This window comes from Panulirus ornatus, chromosome 27, assembly GCF_036320965.1.
Source record: "Panulirus ornatus isolate Po-2019 chromosome 27, ASM3632096v1, whole genome shotgun sequence".
Classification (NCBI taxonomy): Eukaryota; Metazoa; Arthropoda; class Malacostraca; order Decapoda; family Palinuridae; genus Panulirus; species Panulirus ornatus.
Window position 1 is genome coordinate 17,151,617 of NC_092250.1, and position 20,000 is coordinate 17,171,616.

The 20,000-nt window shown below is 47.2% G+C and overlaps 1 long non-coding RNA gene across 1 annotated transcript in view; it reads right to left on the bottom strand.

Moving 5' to 3' along the window:
• Window positions 1–17,928, bottom strand: part of LOC139757614 (uncharacterized) — a 185,609-nt gene extending 167,681 nt beyond the window's left edge. The window contains exon 1 of the long non-coding RNA XR_011714684.1: window positions 16,303–17,928. This is a non-coding gene — a long non-coding RNA (uncharacterized lncRNA). The remainder of the gene's footprint in view (window positions 1–16,302) is intronic.
• Between the last annotated feature and the right edge of the window lie 2,072 nt (window positions 17,929–20,000).

Genomic DNA, 20,000 nt, shown 5'->3' on the forward strand with positions numbered 1-20,000 from the left:
CAACCTCACCATCCCACTCCACTCCACCACCCTAACCCCACCACACCACAACCCCACCACAACCCCACACCACTCCACCCCTAACCCCACCACACCACCCCAACCTCACCACCACAACCCCACACCACTCCACCCCAACCCCACCACACCACCCCACTCCACACCACCCCAACCTCACCACACCACCCCACAACCCCACCACAACCCCACACCACTCCACCCCAACCCCACCACCACCCACCCACCCACCCCGGCTCCTTTCCCTTCGCTAACCCGGAACAGACAGACGGACGGACGGACGCACGGACGCACCTCCCCCCCCCCCCCCTCGCCCCTCACGATCGCTGAAGAATAGCAATAATGACACACACTGACGTATACCTCAGTGTTGACCCGGGCGGAGGTGCGTTGAACTCAAGCCGAGGTTCTGCCATACGTGCGGGTTCATTGCGTTTAAATTCGCTGGTGTTTTCATCTTCTTCTCCCGCGTCAGCGAGGTAGCGCCAGGAAACAGACGAAAGAATGGCCCATCCCCACTCATATACACGTATTCATATACATAGACGCCCATACACGCATATATACATACATGTATATATATGTATCAACATATACATACATAAACATATACATGTAGACACTTTTATATTCATAGTTGCTTGCCTTCATCCATTCCCGTTGCTACCCCGCCGCACAGTAAATAGCAACGCGTGATGTAGTAGAATCCTCTTATATCCACGGGGGAAATGAAACCCGCTAAGTTCCCAAGTGCACTTTCGTGTAATAATCACATCATCAGGGGAGACACAAGAAAGAGCTACGTCTCGTCGTTGTATATCAACTGACTGTTATATTTCTCTCTTGTGTCTCCCCTGATGATGTGATTATTACACGAGAGTGCACTTGGGAACTTATCGTGTTCCATTTCACCATGGGTTAGAAGGAATATATATATATATATATATATATATATATATATATATATATATATATATATATATATATATATATATATATATATATATATCACCCCTTAACGTCGTCCATATACCAGACGCATTAACCCTCAAATCTACCTCCATTACCCATACTATCTACCCTCTCCATTTCGGGTAGATTGAGCTAACGAGCGAGTCAATAAGGGCCAGATTATCTTATCCTGAAGCTAGAGAGAGACAGGTACCCCTCCCACACACACACACACACACACACACACACACACACACACACACACACACGGCAGCTGTAGCTTAGCTGTCTGTCTGTCTGTCTCCCTTATTGACGGTAATATGTCCGACACATTAAGACTGCGTCATCCATTGTGATTCACGACGCAATATACGCCTGTGAGTATCGTGCGTATAGATGATATAGATCTGTGTATGACGCATATATATGTATATACATATATATATATATATATATATATATATATATATATATATATATATATATATATTTTTTTTTTTTTTTTTTTCAAACTATTCGCCATTTCCCGCGTTAGCGAGGTAGCGTTAAGAACAGAGAACTGGGCCACTGAGGGAATATCCCCACCTGGCCCCCTTCTCTGTTCCTTCTTTTGGAAAAAAAAAAAAAAAAAGGGAGGGTGGGGGTTGTGGGCTATGGGGGTGGGGGGGAGAGGTGGGGGAGGGGGGGTTTCTGTCTCCATGACCTGTTTCGAACCGGTTGTGTGAGTCAGTGTGCGAGGGTGGGGTGGGGGGGGGGTTGTCTCAAGTGTCCTTGGGGGGGAGGGATTGGGAATGAGGGGGGGGGAGGGGGTAGGTGGGTGTGTATGTTCGTCTGTCTGTACTTCATGACGAACTACCCCCCCCCCCCTGCCCCCTGCTCTGTGAGGGTGGTGATTGGGAGCACGTCTGGTCTGAGCTGGAATCATGTTCGCTGGCTTCTTTGCGTTCGCTGGCCTCGTGTTCGCTGGCTACAAACACACACACACACACAAACACACAGAGACACAGACACACACACACTTGGAAGTGGACGTCGACCTCTCACTTGTCGCTCGTCATGAGAATAGCTAAGTAGACCCACGTCTCGTCTGGCGGGCGAATGCTGGACTGGCATTCAAATTCATGGCTCAGGAAGTGTCTGGCAACTGGTTCCCATCCCACGTTAGGTCAATACTGTGATAAGTTTCCCGTCTTTGGTCACCACCGTTGAAGAAGCGCAAAGAGCTAATAGAGAAGGTCCAGAAGAAGGCGACATTGGATGCTACCGGAATATATAAGGAAAAAATGGGAGAGAGAGGTTAGACGCTGGAGTTTTATTTGCTCAACTTGGAAGAGAGATGAGTGAGGGGTGATTTGATCACAGCCCTTTTGAGGTTCTGACCATTTGGTTCATATCAACACTGAACAACAGAACACGCAGAAGACGTCACACGGAACTGGTTAAGGCACTTCGTAGAAGAAAATGGGAAGTGATGGTGGCGTATCGCAACGGTGGTGGGGGAATGGGATAAACTGGGTTATGAAGTGGTAGAGGGGGGGCGGTGTTGGAGATTGGACCACACGTCCTTGAAAGTTGATGAATACAGGCACTGGGACCCCCGTGGGATAGGGCCCTGGGACACCCATGGGTTATTCCTGGGAACCCCAGTGGTACAAGCCCTGGGACCCTCGTGGGATAGAGCCCGGGACCGATGCGGGACACGCCGCCTTGGACCCTCGTGGGACAGTCCCTGGGACACTCGTGGAACAGGGCCCCCTGGGGACACATCCCCCCGGTGGGACAAGTCCTGGGACACCCCCCCACCCCTCAGCATGCAGGGAACCCCCCTTGGGCCCCGACACCTCGCTGAGGGCCCCCCCCCCCCCCCCCCCCCGTGTGAGGACCCTCCCAACACTAATTATCAGGAAAGCAACGTGACTGGAGGATGGATCCCATTTTCTTTCACCCTTTGGCGTTCGTGCCTGCTCGCCTCCACCTGCTCCTAGCTGCTCGTCCCTGCTCAGTCTCCTGCTTCCATACCTGCTTGTGAAATGACACTCGTGACCTCTTCGCCAAGAAGCGCCCCTCCGCCCACTGTTGCTCCTCTTGACCTTTGACCTACAATCACCATGACCTAAAGGTGTCTTCTCTCAGTAATAATTGACGTACACACGAAATTCCATCGACTTTGGCCCATTACTTTTCGCGATATTCTGCCGACAAGCGAAGGATCCCAGAGATATGGCGTTCAAACCGTGGATCTTCACGATATATATGAACGATATGAGATAGTTTTGTGGAGAGAGATAGTGGGGAACTGAACCATCTCTACGTATCGCTGAGAGAGAGAGAGAGAGAGAGAGAGAGAGAGAGAGAGAGAGAGAGAGAGAGAGAGAGGTTTCGGGAAGAGATTGTTGAAGAGAGATGTTTAATTCGTGGAGTAAATTATTTTGAGATGTTATCTATCCAAGGAACACCGAATGTAGAAGGGAAAAAAGAGGAAAGAATATCGTGTCTATCTCTCACTCACTCTCACTCGAGGGCAGAAACTCAACTCACTTTCAAAGCCGGATATGATCACGACTTCAGTCAAAATCTAATTCAAAGTCATGGGTCGGACGGAATTCATTGGGTGATTCTAAACACAGTTTATGTCTTGTGTTTTTGAGACAGACGAAGCTAAACTGTTTATATCATAACGTGTGAGACAGACGATGCTAAACTGTTCGCGTGACCCGGCATCAGTGCAGATTTGGAACGAGTCTTGAACTCATGACCACATCTGCTTTTAAAAATATGAAAGACTGTGTGTGTGCGTGTGTCTGTGTGTCAGAGAGAGAGAGAGAGAGAGAGAGAGAGAGAGAGAGAGAGAGAGAGAGAGAGAGACACATGGGGGACCTTCAGTACAAGTGTACCGATTTCCGAGGGAGTTATTCTACCGCTATCTAAGTCAGCACTAACCCTGTTGTACAGTGTTAGATCCGCCGTGTTGGTGGCTATCCCACACGTCCTATAAGGATAGGAGCAGAGGATCGGCTATAGGCCCGTAGACCCTACAGGAAGCGTAACAAAAGCCCATCAGTGTCACTTCATCGGGATTGGATCCCAGTATTACGGTGGTTTGGATCCCCCACACATTGGGATCGTCTGAATATGGGTTCCCTATTCCATATGAGAGTCACCTTCGCCTCCTAGTGACCTCCCTCAGCCCCTCCACCCTTCCCCCCTTTATTTACGCGATCAACGAGGGCGTAAATAAGGTTCAATGTCTGGTAAACGAGAGGAGGAGATACCGGACGTGTGTATCGCCCCCGTTTCACGACGCGGAGGAACGAACACACACACACACACACACACACACTCACACACACACACACACACACTCACACACACACACACACACACACACACACACCGAGAGGAGAGAGAGACTCTGGGTATCGTACGTGGAGGAGGAGGAGGAGGAGGGGGGAAGAAAAAGAAGTTGATGTACAGAATCCAGACTTTCTGTTGACATGGCCCTCGTACAGGACTGGCTTCTTATCGTTACGTCAATAGAATATCGGACGTGCTCCGTGTGTGTGTGTGTGTGTGTGTGTGTGTGTGAGTGTTTGTGAGGTATATCGAACGCAAGTGTGAGGGAGAGGGGCGATAAAGTTGTTAAACAAGTTGTCAGACACAGTGTATGAGGGACAGAACGATCTTGAACAAGCTAACACGAGCTGTTTCATGAGGGAGGTGTGTGTGTGTGTGTGTGTGTGTGTAGGGGGTTGCTGGTCTCATACCAGTGTGTACCTCCAGGTGTCTGTGAGGTAGGTAGGGGTAGGTGTGAGGTAGGTAGGGTAGGTGGGTGTGAGGTAGGTAGGTGGGTGGGTGTGAGGTAGGTGGGTGGGTGGGTGGGTGATTGGGAGGTGGAGGTGGTGGAGGAGCAGCTGGTTCGATTTGACTGGCGACCAGTTCCCTCCTCCCCCAGCGACTGACTGACCGGGAACACGTCCCACGTATCTCGCCTGACCTTTGACCTCTGGTAGGGGTGTGGGGAAGGGGTGGGGTGGGGAGGGGAGAAGGTGTTTTTTGGGTGTAGATGTGGTGTATTTTTGTGTTTTGTGTTCCTGGTGTTGTAGATGCCATCTGGTGGTTTTGTGTCTTTCATGTGTTGTATTTTTATTTTGTGTGTGTGTGTGTTTGTGTGGTTTGCGTTGACGGGTAGCCACTGAAGGTGTTCTCTCTCTCTCTCTCTCTCTCTCTCTCTCTCTCTCTCTCTCTCTCTCTCTCTCTCTCTCTCTCTCTCTCTCTCTCTCTCTACCTTCCGATGCGGTCAACTTTCATTTCGCCGTCAACTCTAGCCAGCCACCGCTCTCACTGTTTTTGTCGGTCCGAAGAGTTCTTAAGACCGGTGAGCTGAGAGAGAGAGAGAGAGAGAGAGAGAGAGAGAGAGAGAGAGAGAGAGAGAGAGAGAGAGAGTATGACTTGGCCATATCCTCAGGGCCACACACACACACACACACACACACACACACCCACACACATACATGGCCCTCTCACTCCCCGAGAAAACCAAGTCCAGCAACGCCAACACGCTCGTCCGGACGAACCAGCCTCCCTAACACGAGTCCCTTCGTCCGAACACCTTCGTCCGAACACCTTCGTCCGAACACCTTCGTCCGGGTACCTTCGTCTGGCCACCTTCGTCCGAACACCTTCGTCCGGGCACCTTCGTCTGGCCACCTTCGTCCGAGCCCCTTCGTCCGAGCCCCTTCGTCCGGGCGAGAGCTTGGCCTGGCCAGGGAGGACGAAGATGAGCGAGCTACGATATACAGAGACCATTAATCCTACCTCCTTATACGTGGGTTTATCTCAGTACTCAACGAAGCCCATGTAAGGGAAGGAGGGATATCCTTCAACACATACGTACAGGAACCTTCCTCACACAAACAGACTCTACCATGCAAGGTTTTCTATAACTTTCTGAGACTCATCAATCTATAGGTAACTCTCCAGCTGATAAAACCACTCGGGTTTGTATGTTTTTTCTTTCTTTTTCTACGATGGAGCGCCTTTCTACCTGACTCTACTTTTGGGTGGCTCCATATTTAGGTCTGTACTGGCTGCTATCTCCTCCCACTGGATCCCTTTTGCCCATCTCATAAATTATGAACCTCACCCAAGGTCGTCCTTGTACTCTCCCAGCTGGACGTGAACGAGGCCAGAGGAATAGATGGCGAGTGTGGGACTTCTGTGCGAAATCTCTCTCTCGCTGGCCCTAATTCCACTCAAGTCTCCAAACCTTAAGTTTCCACCTCGTTGGTGGAAGCATGCCTTGGTGTAGTTCATCCCTATGAAAAAAGACTGATTTAGACCCCGCATGGAATTAAGGTTCCATCTCTTGTCACTTCTCTTCATAATCCCTGTTAGAGTCGCCATCACGTTCTTATAAAAATAAAAAAAAAGAAAATTGGCATTTTTGTCTTCGTTTCGATCATCACTATGGTGTTTTGGGCGGGGGGGGAGGGGGGGGGGAGCTCTGCAGGCGATCACGTCAGACGTGTGGCCTGGCTCTCTCTCTCTCTCTCTCTCTCTCTCTCTCTCTCTCTCTCTCTCTCTCTCTCTCTCTCTCTCTCTCTCTCTCGACGATTTTGGTAGATCCTAGGACGACGGCCACCACCAGCTGGAGCGTGGCACAAACCTTTCCCTCAACTGAACTTTTCTCTTTCTTTTCTTTCTTGGAATCTTTGCTTCTCACTGTTCCATACAGCGGCACAGTTTCCCCTCCCAGCCGTTCGCTGGAGGCAAGTGTTGATGGAACGACCTTTTCCACATGATGGTGTCGGGTGTGGCGTTCCTAAAGACTCTGTCTTGTGACCCACTCTATTCTGTCTTCAGTCACTAACCCTGTTCATTCGAGCACCGAGAATTCCAGTATAGATACTTCGGCTCAGTTTAATTCCTCTTATTAATAGATTCTTATTCTTTTTCTCGAACTGAACTAGTCCCTGTCTCAGTTCGAACCTGAACACCATCTCCAGATGAGCTATCTTTGACCTGGACCATTTCGAAGAAGCAAAAGAAAATTAGTATCTACCTCTCTCTCTCTCTCTCTCTCTCTCTCTCTCTCTCTCTCTCTCTCTCTCTCTCTCTCTCTCTCTCTCTCTCTCATATTAGATTTCAAAACATCGTAATTCAACCTTGGACAACATGAGCACACGTCAAGCCTCATCATTTCCTCCACTCTACCCTGCAAATCCCACATCATGAACACTGTCAACAACAGTGGGTATCGTATGGATGCCATAATTATCGTACTTCTGGATCATGTCAACAACAGTGGGTATCATACGGATGCCATAATTATCGTACTTCTGGATCATGTCAACAACAGTGGGTATCGTATGGATGCCATAATTATCGTACTTCTGGATCATGTCAACAGCAGTGGGTATCGTATGGATGCCATAATTATCGTACTTCTGGATCATGTCAACAACAGTGGGTATCGTATGGATGCCATAATTATCGTACTCCTGGATCATGTCAACAAGGCTTCGTCCACTCGAGTATGATGTTCACACCGTCTGTGTGTTGACGCTTCGAACGTTCACTATATAACCAGGAACTCTCGTACATAGATCGTCCCTTCGATGGTATAATTTCTAGTGCTGGATTAGTGTTTAATGAACTGGTTTCTCATATATGATTAACCTCCTTTGGTGCGATCTTGTGTGTAGTTAGGGCTTTGATTGGATCATTTTTCGTGTATGATTATTCCATTGGATGTGATTATTTCCCCTTGTATAATTAGTCCCTTCGAAGTAGTTCATAAGATGTGTCGTTCCTGGTACACAATAATTCGACTACTTGCTCGTCGTAATTTTGTGTTAGATTCTTCTTTCAATTTTTGATAGAAACAATTATCCCTCACTCGTTCGTTGTGTCTTTTTGTTCTTGTTGTTGTTGTTGTTGTTGTTGTTGTTTGGCTGGACCAGTTGATGGAGGGGCTAACAATAGCCGGGGGGGGGGGAAGGCCCATCTCAAGTTGCCCCCCCCCCCCCAACATTCTTTGGCAATTGCCACAAGGGCTGTGAGTACATTGTGGGGGTGCCACTGGATGTGGCAACGAGTAAGGGAGGATGGGAGGGGCTATGAATGGCAACGAGTGTGTGTGTGGGGATGGGGGGAGTATAGCAGTATATCTCCCACGATCTGGGAAGTCCTGATATACTCCCTATAGCCCTTAAGAAACCCTGATATACTCCCTATGGCCCTTCAGAAACCCTGATATACTCCCTGTAGCCCTTAAGGAACCCTGATATACTCCCTATGGCCCTTAAGAAACCCTGATATACTCCTTATATCCACCAAAACGTTGGTTCTCGTCCACTATCGTCATACACACGAGGTATATCATCATCCCAAATGAAATTGTTTTCACATGTGTAGTCGCTAGTCGGTACTTAGCAAAGTAACCTTGAAGGGAAAATATAGAAATAGATCTAGGTGGGGAAAAAAAAGAGAGAGATAGAAACAGTCAGGTTGAACTGCTGTCCAAATTACCTCGTTTCATTTTCGGATGTTTCCTTTTATTTATTTATTTAACTGGAAAGTCTCATTTGCATTCTTTCTTTCTTAATCATTTTTGTTTTTGTGTTGAAGGCTCCAGTCACGGTCGGAAACCCAAATCAAGGCCAGGCCTTAATTGAAATATAGAGAGGGTAATGGAAATGGAAAAAAGAAAAGACAAGGGGAAAGTATTTACGAATTTTGGAGGAAGTGATGAACCTGTCTTTTTGAAATATGCCAGGTCATGGTTATTGTGAGAGACATGAGAAGAGGTAGAGAGAGTTCCAAAGCTTGGAGGTGTAGGGAAAGAAACAGTTATCAAAACGGCCCACCCTTGAGTTACTGGTGGCCTCACAATAATCATGTGACGCAGCAGCTTGCCCAGTATTGTGTGGTCTAGCTAGTTGTGATGGGGTGTTGGGGGTACACAAGCAGCCAGCTCTCGGGAGCAAAAAAAAGACAACGTAATACCTATACAAGATGGAAAGGTAAACATCAACATTTCGACGTAGGGGAAGGAGGGGGTCGAGTTTGGAAATCAGCCTGGGACAGTTTATCACTCCGAAATCACAGGTTTAATCCCACATGTATGTTTACAGCTGCTCACTGACGACTGTCTATTACTTAGTATGGTCTGCCCAAGGCCACCCGCTCTCTCTCTCTCTCTCTCTCTCTCTCTCTCTCTCTCTCTCTCTCTCTCTCTCTCTCTCTCTCTCTCTCTCTCTCTCTTCAAAACGTGCTATTGTTCTCTCACGACACGCAGCCAGTCACCAAATTTAGAAGGATACCCCGCCATTTATATCTTCCTTGCCACACTCTGTATATAGTGATTACGTCTTCTGTTATTTTAGAGATAAATGGATCAAAAAAAAAAAAGAAGATCAGATGGAAGAGAATGGAATTAAATAAGAGTGAAAGGTGATTAGGAAAAAGATATATATGAAAAAAAGCAATATTTAAAGAGCAAAGATGTGAGAGAATTATGAGAGAGAGAGAGAGAGAGAGAGAGAGAGAGAGAGAGAGAGAGAGAGAGTATATAAAAAAGAAGTCATTTATTCAGTCCCCGATTACACACGAAATCGTTTCATAACCCACCACAAAAAAAGTCAGAAATGACTTTCGAAGAAAACGACGCGAAAACAACACGCCATTTTCTAAAAACACCGGGGTATCCAGCGCTGGCCGACCACGCCCCTGCACGGGAGAATCGATCGAAGGTGCTCGGGTTTCGCTGTCGAACGGGAGGGGTGGCTGCCCACGGGACCAGAGCGACATTACTCATATCTTCACGAAGTCTGCCTCTGGCTTGGTGGCCGGAGTGTGTGTGTTGAAATGAGTATGGGGCGAAGTCGTCCATACTCCGTCTGTACAGGTGTATTTACGTTACCTGCCTACCTACCTGCCTACGTACCTACCTACCTACCTACCTACCTACCTACCTGTCTACCTACCTACCTACGTACCTACCTACCTCTTACCTGCCTACTTACCTACACACCTACCTACACACCTACCTACCTACCTGCCTTCTTGCTTACCTACCTATCTACCTACACACCTACCTACCTACCTACACACCTATCTACCTACGTACCTGCCTACCTTCTTACCTGCCCACTTACCTATCTACCTACGCACCTACCTACACACCTACCTACCTACCTGCCTTCTTGCTTACCTACCTATCTACCCACACACCTACCTACCTACCTACACACCTATCTACCTACGTACCTGCCTACCTTCTTACCTGCCCACTTACCTACCTACCTACGCACCTACATACACACCTACCTACCTACCTGTGGTTAAGTTCTGTAGTTTATTTCCACCTGTTCCCCTGTTCACCACAAGACACAGTAGTGTTCAATCCTGCTTCTTCTGCACACGTTGAACATTCTCATCGATGTCTTATTTTATTTTGTCTGTCTCGTTGTGATGGTGTTTCTCATGATCATACCTCTCATTATCTGACCTGATGCTGCTAACCTCACCACCTCATTTATGAGAACTTTTCGTGTATTTCGACATGCATTTCTCTCTCTCTCTCTCTCTCTCTCTCTCTCTCTCTCTCTCTCTCTCTCTCTCTCTCTCTCTCTCTCTCTCGGTAGGTCACTTACACAGAGAGAGAGACAGAGAGAGAGACGCCCATATATTTGATGATGTATTTCCTTAAATCATTTTCTTCTTCTTCTTTCTCCACTGTTTTATGTACTCTCGTGTCATCTGCAAGACAGTGAAGAGAGAGAGAGAGAGAGAGAGAGAGAGAGAGAGAGAGAGAGAGAGTTTCGTCTCCATGGCCACAGTCCTGCAGCCCATTTTTTTCAAAAACTCTATTAAATTTTTTTTTTCTCTTATTTTCTTCTCCTCTTCAATTCCAATTCAGTGTGTTGTGTGAGACAACATTACGATCGAACATTATCTCACAGTAAAGTTCCGAATCAATGAAAAAGTAAATATTCCAGTCTTTTCTTTTCTTTTTTTTTTTTTTTTGGCAGTGTTCTGAGCTGTAGACACTCTTGTCTTTATTTAAGTATCCTTTGGTTATTTCTTAGTTTTTGTTTTTATTATGTTGTCTCATCTTTTTTCCTTTTGTTTTGGGGTGTCAGACCACCGAAGCACTGATCATTTCGAGACGCAAACTTGCAGTTTCCTGGGAAGAAAAAAAAAAGGGAAAAATATGTGGAGACAAACTTAACGTTTATCCTGGGAAAAAAATATATAGACACTAACCTACACCAACCTAGGGAAAATATGGATGCGCGAAGCTACATCATCCTGGGAAAGATGAAGGATATTGTTTACCTTAAGTGATTCGAACTTTGAGATAATTCTCGAAACCCGGTTCACTGGGTCGAACCAATGAACCCATAGAAGTTTTTTAATTTTGAAACGCTATTTACTCACTAACTAGAGCCACTGTTTGTAATTTAATTGAAATATAAATATATTTTCATCTCCCCAAATCTAGATACAGCATTTGTATATATATCTAATCTTTTATCTGTTTATCCACATGATTCATGAGGCTTCGAAGCTTCGTCAGTGATAAGACAGAGAGGAGTCGTGGAACTTGACCTTGTGGTCAAGGTCAAGGATGGGGAGGTTATCTATGGGGGGAGTTTATCATTTATCTGGGGAGGTTAAAACTATCTACTCCCACAACACACCCTCCCTTCATCCCCCCCACACCTCCAACACCCTAAGCCATATACACTCACCCTCCCCCTCCACCTTTCCCTTACTCTTCAAGCTATACTCCTTAAACCCCTCCCTCCCTCCCTCCCTCCCTCCCTCCCTCCCTCCCTCCTTCCTCCAGTGTGCCAGATAATGGCGTATGCCTTCCCCCAGGCCTTGGGGAGGGGGAAGGGGGTAGGGGTGAGGGGTGACGGGGGGGTTAAAGACTTGTTATGTGAAGAGTATTTGCATCTGTCAAGTGTGTCCCCCCCCCCCCCCCTGAGCCAGGGGCAGCGAGAGAGAGAGAGAGAGAGAGAGAGAGAGAGAGAGAGAGAGGAGGGTTAAATGCTTAGGCGAGGGGAGGAGGGAGAGGGGAAGAGAGGAGAGGGGGTGGTAAGGCAAGCGAGTATGTAATACCTGAGGGAAAGAAGGGCACAATTTTGCCTGAGATATGGTCATTATTATTCTGTGAGGAGAAGCAGCTCTCTCTCTCTCTCTCTCTCTCTCTCTCTCTCTCTCTCTCTCTCTCTCTCTCTCTCTCTCTCTCTCTCTCTCAGCAGGTAGGTCGACCCCCCCCTCCCCCTTCCTCTGTGAATTCCTCTCTTGTCGCAATCCTTGGCACTCACACCGTCTGTCCCTCAGCGACACTCACAACTCTCTCCGTAACTCACGAAGCAGTGAGGACCCACAGACCCGTACCTCACCCCAGTATAGAGGTCCAACAGACCCGTAACTCACCCAGTATAGAGGACCCATAGACCCGTAACTCGCCCAGTATAGAGGACCCACAGACCCGTAACTCGCCCAGTATAGAGGTCCCACAGACCCGTAACTCGCCCAGTATAGAGGACCCACAGACCCGTAACTCGCCCAGTATAGAGGTCCCACAGACCCGTAACTTACCCAGTATAGAGGACACATACGCCCGTAACTCACCCCAGTATAGAGGTCCCACAGACCCGTAACTCACCTAACAAACACCACCACGACCGTAACTCAAGACCCATCAAATTACCCATAAAAGCAGATCTCTTCTAATTTTCGTAACTTTATGAGTTACCAGTACACCAGACACTCATCCTGTTCCCAGTCACTCACGGAAACCGGGGGGGTAGTAAGTCAGCCGGGGGGGTAGTGAGTCAGTGAGTCAGCCGTGGGAGTAGCGAGTCAGTGAGTCAGCCGTGGGAGGGGTAGTGAGTCAGTGAGTCAGCCGGGGTAGTAGTGAGTCAGTAAGTCAGCCGTGGGAGGGGTAGTGAGTCAGTGAGTCAGCCGGGGTAGTAGTGAGTCAGTGAGTCAGCCGTGGGAGTAGTGAGTCAGTAAGTCAGCCGTGGAAGGGGTAGTGAGTCAGTGAGTCAGCCGTGGGAGTAGTGAGTCAGTGAGTCAGCCGTGGGAGTAGTGAGTCAGTGAGTCAGCCGTGGGAGTAGTGAGTCAGTGAGTCAGCCGGGGTAGTAGCGAGTCAGTGAGTCAGCCGTGGGAGGGGTAGTGAGTCAGTGAGTCAGAGTGGGTGCCCCCACCCGTGGCCTTACGGGAGTACCCTGGGGTGGGTAGGTGGGTCAGGCCCCGGGGGGCGGGAAGCTGCCCCCCGGGGCATTACCACCAGGTTAGGTTAGGAAGGTTAATGAAGAAGGGGCTAGTTAGCGGGGGCTTATCACATGGGGGGGGGGGGTGATGACTGGGGGGGGGGGGCGTTATGCGATAACTACTCATGTATTAGAGAGAGAGAGAGAGAGAGAGAGAGAGAGAGAGAGAGAGAAAGAGAGAGAGAGAATATCATGTTCAGTGACGTCTCAGTGACGTCATGGATGACGCCTCTGGCTGGCTGACGTCATCAGGGGAGGGAGGGGGTGAGTGATGATGACCCGTTTATCCGCGGGGGAAACACCTCCCCCCTCCCATCATCGCCAAAGGCCGGCAGCACCAGCAGCTGGTGGTGGTGACCCAGCAAGCTGTATCGCTCCGCAACACACACCCAGCCAGCTCCCCCCCTCATCCCTCTCCCCCTCCCCTCATCCCCCCCACCCAAGGTCAGGACTCCCCTCCTTCCCCCTACTCCCACCCCCCCCCCCCCTCCTCCTCTGCATCCTAGCTCAGCCAAGCTAGCGCCACCCACCCAGCTCACTCCCCTCTCCTCTCCAACACTCATACCTTCTCCCTCCCTCCCTCCCTCTCTCTCTCTCTCTCTCTCTCTCTCTCTCTCTCTCTCTCTCTCTCTCTCTCTCTCTCTCTCTCGATCTCTCTCTCTCCATCAAAGCATAACATTATACCTTAAAACCTCAATGATAAACCTTAAATCATACACTACAAATTAATCCCTTAAGAAAAAAAACAGCCAAAATTATCTGCATATATATATATATATATATATATATATATATATATATATATATATATATATATATATATATATATATATCACATGTTTACCAAATGGCGTCCTAGCTTCGTCTCTTCAATGTATATCAACTGACTGTTATATTTCTCTCTTGTGTCTTCCCTGATGATGTGATTATTACACGAAAGTGCACTTGGGAACTTTTCGTGTTTCATTTTCCCCGTGGACTCATAGGAATATATATATATATATATATATATATATATATATATATATATATATATATAGATAGATAGATAGATAGATAGATAGATAGATAGATAGATAAATAGATGTATAGGTAAATAGATAGATAGATGAATAGATAGATAGATAGATAGATATGTCTAGCACTGTGTGCATATTATGTTTCCTAATTCTTTTACATAGGGAGGGACCCCCCCCCCTTTTGTAAATATGACGTGTTTACACTTGTGTTTTACAACGGGTGTAATTGTATCCTCCGTCTATATGGCATTTTTTTTTTCTAGTTTGATCTAGAGTAAGTACTAGATACAGGATAGATTAGACAAGTGTGGAGAAATAGACTGTCAAAATCATATAGATCGTACTAACCTTCTAGAACAACAACCAGTTCTAGAGGCATTTGCTAGATATGTCTCCTTGAACTATAGCCAGCAGTACTAGAAATCAATGAACAGTCTAGTACTGTCATTCGCTTCGTAAAAAAAAATTAAATCCTTTTTTTCCCACCCTGCTGTATACTATTTACCTTTTCTGTAACTGTGGTGACAAAAATATCCAGGTCGCATTCTGGACTGTACCCACTGTAAGCCCTATCTTTGCCTCCTCCCCCTTACACCCTCTATAGAATGGTCCCCTTCACCCATACACCCAATTGAAATGCTTTTGTCTATGGGTAGCTAAGCGATAGATTATATTTCACAAAGTAGATAGAACAGAAAGGGATTTATGTAGCTCTGATCTTGAAATACGGCCTATTTCACGGTCACATTATATGAGGAATTATGAGACGTGAATAATTGGTTATGATTATGATACGTGAGCTACTGAGAATGGCTTTTATTGAAATTGGGGTTGAAAATTGGTTGGTTTACCCTATTTTTCCCTGTTACCTGTTTGAAATAGAGATTCTCTCTCTCTCTCTCTCTCTCTCTCTCTCTCTCTCTCTCTCTCTCTCTCTGGGGTTCTGGTAACACTGGGAGAGAGAGAGAGAGAGAGAGAGGTCATGAGGTTCGCATCTCAGAGCGAGATGGCAACACGGGAATGATTTTCTTTTTTTTTTTTTCATCGTTGGGTTTTGAGGAAGAAAGAATTGGACGATTTATATACTTGCTGGCAGACGCTGGGGCGGCCATACACACAGACTCTTCAGGGCAATATATGTAAGAAAAAAAGTATATATATATATATATATATATATATATATATATATATATATATATATATATATATATATATATATTTGTAGGTGTGTGTGTGTCTGTCTGTCTGTGTCTGTCTGTCTGTTTCTGTCTGTCTGCCTGGCTGTGTTTGTGTGTGTGTGTGTTTGTGTCTGTCTGTCTGTCTGTGTATGTGTGTGTGTTACCGTACTCCGCCTGTTTGTGGCTCTGATGCGAGCGAGAGATCAGTTTCGTCAGTGTTCTGTTATTGTCGATAAAAAGAAAGATGTAGAGTCTTTTTGCTGGACCTTCTTGCACCGAAGGGGTGGGTGTGCATCACTTCCCTGCTTCTGTGTGGAGCGCAGCTTGAAATATGCAAATTCTCATACAAGGGTCTAGGGGGCTGTGTGTATATATACATAAATGTATGTATACACAGACATATATGTATGTATACGTTGAAATGCGTATTTATGTGTGCGTGTGTGGATGTTTCTGTATATACGTGTGTATGTGGGTGGGTTGGGCTATTCTTTCGTCTGTTTCCTTGCGCTGCCTCGCTAACGCGGGAGACAGCGACTAAGTATAATAAAAAAGGTATATATATATATATATATATATATATATATATATATATATATATATATATATATATATGCTCCAGATTTATATCACAATGATACCCCCCTTTTAACTTCCTCTACGTCAATCTATATTCCAATCTAACAGAGTCATTAATGATCATGTATGAGGTATATATATTAGCTTCGTACGTACACTCCACCCAGCCACTCCGAACCAGGCGTCCTTGCGCGTATGACAAGGAGCCAAAACAAATGACAATCAGGAAACGAACAACCAAGAAGAGAAACTCTCTGGTCTTACCTTGAGTTGCTCTGGTGGTGGTGTCTGGCAATGAGGGTGCGTTAGTTCCCGTCTGTGTCTTTCTGGACAGAGTTTCCGCTCTTGGTGCTAAATAATATTTTTTTTCCCCCTCTCTCTCCTCAAAACCAGAATTTCACAGTTTCCCTTCTCAGTATATATTTTATTTGTCTCGTTATTATATTTTCTTGTCCTTCAGTCTAAGCAAATTCAAAGGGATTTTCGTAGTAATGAAGTTATTTTTTTAAGCATCGTAGATTTTTCCAAATATGAATATTTTTGTGTTGATGACAGAACGAGGTATTTTTCTACACAGTAGTTAGCTGTTAAGTGATGCAAATATGGCTTGTTCACCTTCCACTCTCGTTTCCTATCGTTTGTGTCGACGTTCTTGCTCGTTCGGTCATTAACAACACGTCTAATCACCCACTTCAACACACTTCATAGAAAAATAAAACACCAGAAGTCACTTTTTTTATCAATATCTATTATCTATCGTCTTATGAGTATGATATCTCTCATATGATTTCTCCAAGTGACCACCACTTCACAAGTACTTTTTTCATCTTTTCCATCACTGAACGACCCAATTTCTTGCACCCAAGGTTGTTTACTGGCACACCAAAGTTCCACTACAGTTTGCAGATGTTTCCGTGGCGGTGGCAGTCTGTGTTGGCTGATGGCATGAGGGGGGAAGAAAACCCCCCAAAAAACCTGAGATTCACCTCGTGAATGAGGCTAACATCATCATCTCTCCTCACCTCACACCACCTTATGAGCTGAACACCAACCCCCCACCCTGGATGTTCAGCTGGACTTGTGAACACTTTAGGTGTTGAACAGCGACCACCACCACAACCACACACACACACACACACACACACACACGACCCTTCCTTGTTTAAGACCGTCTTATTTTCACAGGATGAACACAGATGTGGCTAGGGCGTCGTCGTCCCTCAGCCTCAGAATCAGTTCCACTCATTAATATGCAGATTGCTTTGCGGTCTCCGGCATTTTGATCCGTTCCCGATGGAAATGCCTTTTCCCTCCGTGAACTGTCCTGGGTTGGGCGTCCGGTGCCCCCCAGCCGGCCAGGGGGGCCTGGACAGGTGGGTGTGTGTGTGTTTGTCTGTATAGTTGAGGTGAAACTCGTCCCACTAGAACCTGCTGGCGGGGGCGACGGAGCAGCGCAGGGTCCTGTCCACAACACACTGAGACGGTCCTGGTGGTGTGTGTTGTGGACGTCGGGGGTGTGAGGGTGCTCTGGGATGACCCCAGGGAGAAGGTCAGGCGAGGTCACCAGGAGAGAGAGAGAGAAAGTTGTATACGCGTGGGGAGAGAGACAGAGAAAGGTGGTCAAAAAAAAATAAGGTTACTTTTCTTCAACCAGATGTCTATCATTAACGTCGAGATGCCATGTTGTCCGTCTCTCTCTCTCTCTCTTTCCTTATGGTCTCTCCTTCTGCAGGAGGGGCGGCGCGCGCGCGTGTGTCTGAGACAAGAGGAGGTTGGGGGGGGAGCAGAACAGCGTGGGAAGCGAGACGGGAGGACCAGCAGACACAACCTCACCCCACGCTGCCTTCACTACGACTACCAGAGCCAGGGCAAGAGAGCGACCACCACCTCCCTCCCTCCCTCACTCACTCCCTCACTCACTCACTCCCTCCCCAGAGATGGCCCCCCCAGCAGCCTCCTCCTCCTCCTCCTCCTCCTTCTCCCCCCTGACACTCACCATCTACCCACCAACTGCCGCCCCCAGCCGCCCCCCAACCCCAGCCGCCCCCAGCCCAACCCCCGGGGGCGTTAGCATGCGTGCTATGCACAATGCACTGGGCCTCCTCCGTGTGCGGTGTATACAAGCAGCGGCCTGCCGTAGCGTAGGGCAATCTGGTGGTGCTGATCATTCCCGTGGGAGGCGCTGCAGAAGGTGGGGGGGTGTTGAAATCCTCGACGGGGGACGACCGGCCTGGGTTCTGAGGGGCGTCCGGTAGCACCGAGGGTGTCCCAGGGCGCTTCGTCGTGGCCTTCTGCAGGTTAACGCGAAGGGGGAGGACCTTCCACATATAGTCAAAAAAGAAAATGGATATAGACGCTCTATTTGACCAAACAACAACGAAAACAACGAGGGAAGTCATTTGTTTTTCTCGAGCAAACATTATCTATCGTCTGGTGGATAGATAGATAGCGCAGAGCAACAGCGTCGTCCTAAGATATAGAAGAAGGACGCATTCACTTAAGACACCAAACAGGAAAAAAGAAATATAGAAGAAATATAGAAGAAAACAACAGAGCTCGGCAGTCGTAAAGAGAAAAACAGCTGGATTGTTCATTGGACGTTGTGACAAGGGTAATAAACAGATACACACACACACACACACACACACACACACACACACACACACACACACACAGGTGGCTTGTGCTTGAAGTGAGTAAAGTCGATTCTGTCCGACTTCAGGAACGTGATTCAGCATCTCTCCAAGTAACCCTTTTTTTTTTTTTTTTTTGCTAGAGTCTCTCTCTCTCTCTCTCTCTCTCTCTCTCTCTCTCTCTCTCTCTCTCTCTCTCTCTCTCTCTCTCTCTCCCCGTGACGTCAGGGAATGGAATCTAATTTCGGTGATGGTTGAATGATTATAACTTCGATGAATAGACTGAAGTGGGGGGAGGGAGGGTGTCTATAACTTCAGTCCGAGATTAATCGTCTCATAACTTCAGTGTGTGGGGGGGGGAGGAGGAGAAGGTGGGTTAATGATCTTGAGTTTCAGTGGGGGAGTTTCAGTGGGGAGAGTTTCAGTGGGGAGTTTCAGTGGGGGAGTTTCAGTGGGGAGTTTCAGTAGGGGAGTTTCAGTGGGGAGTTTCAGTGAGGAGTTTCAGTGGGGTTTCAGTGGGGAGTTTCAGTGAGGAGTTTCAGTAGGGTTTCAGTGGGGAGTTTCAGTGGGGGAGTTTCAGTAGTGGAGTTTCAGTGAGGAGTTTCAGTAGGGTTTCAGTGGGGAGTTTCAGTGGGGGAGTTTCAGTAGGGGAGTTTCAGTGGGGATTTTCAGTGAGGAGTTTCAGTAGGGTTTCAGTGGGGAGTTTCAGTGGGAAGTTTCAGTGGGGAGGGTAATGGCATTTCGGACTTCAGTGAGGATTGGCGGGCTTTGACCTGCCCTTTACGGGTCAGGTGAAAGGTCAGGTCATCACACTCATGGGTCATACCTTTGGGTCATGTGGAATATAGACCTTTACGATACTTTAATTATACTTAGTCGCTGTCTCCCGCTTTAGGGAGGTAGCGCAAGGAAACAGACGAAAGAATGGCCCAACCCACCCACATACACATGTATATACATACACTTCCACACATGCACACATATACATACATGTACATTTCAACGCATACATATATATACACAGACATATACACATGTACATAATTCATACTTGCTGCCTTCATTCATTCCCGTCGCCACCTCGCCACACATGGAATGACAACCCCCTCCCTCTCCTCCTCCCACGCACGCGCGCGAGGTATCAAGATATGATCATAGACCATTTAATAAGGAGTGAGCATCACACACACACACACACACACACACACACACACACACACACACACACACACCGGATTATATTAATCCAGAGCACGAAGCAGATCTATTATCCATTAATCACTTCTCGCTCGAGGTGTTTAGGGCCATGATGGGTCAATGACCATGTCA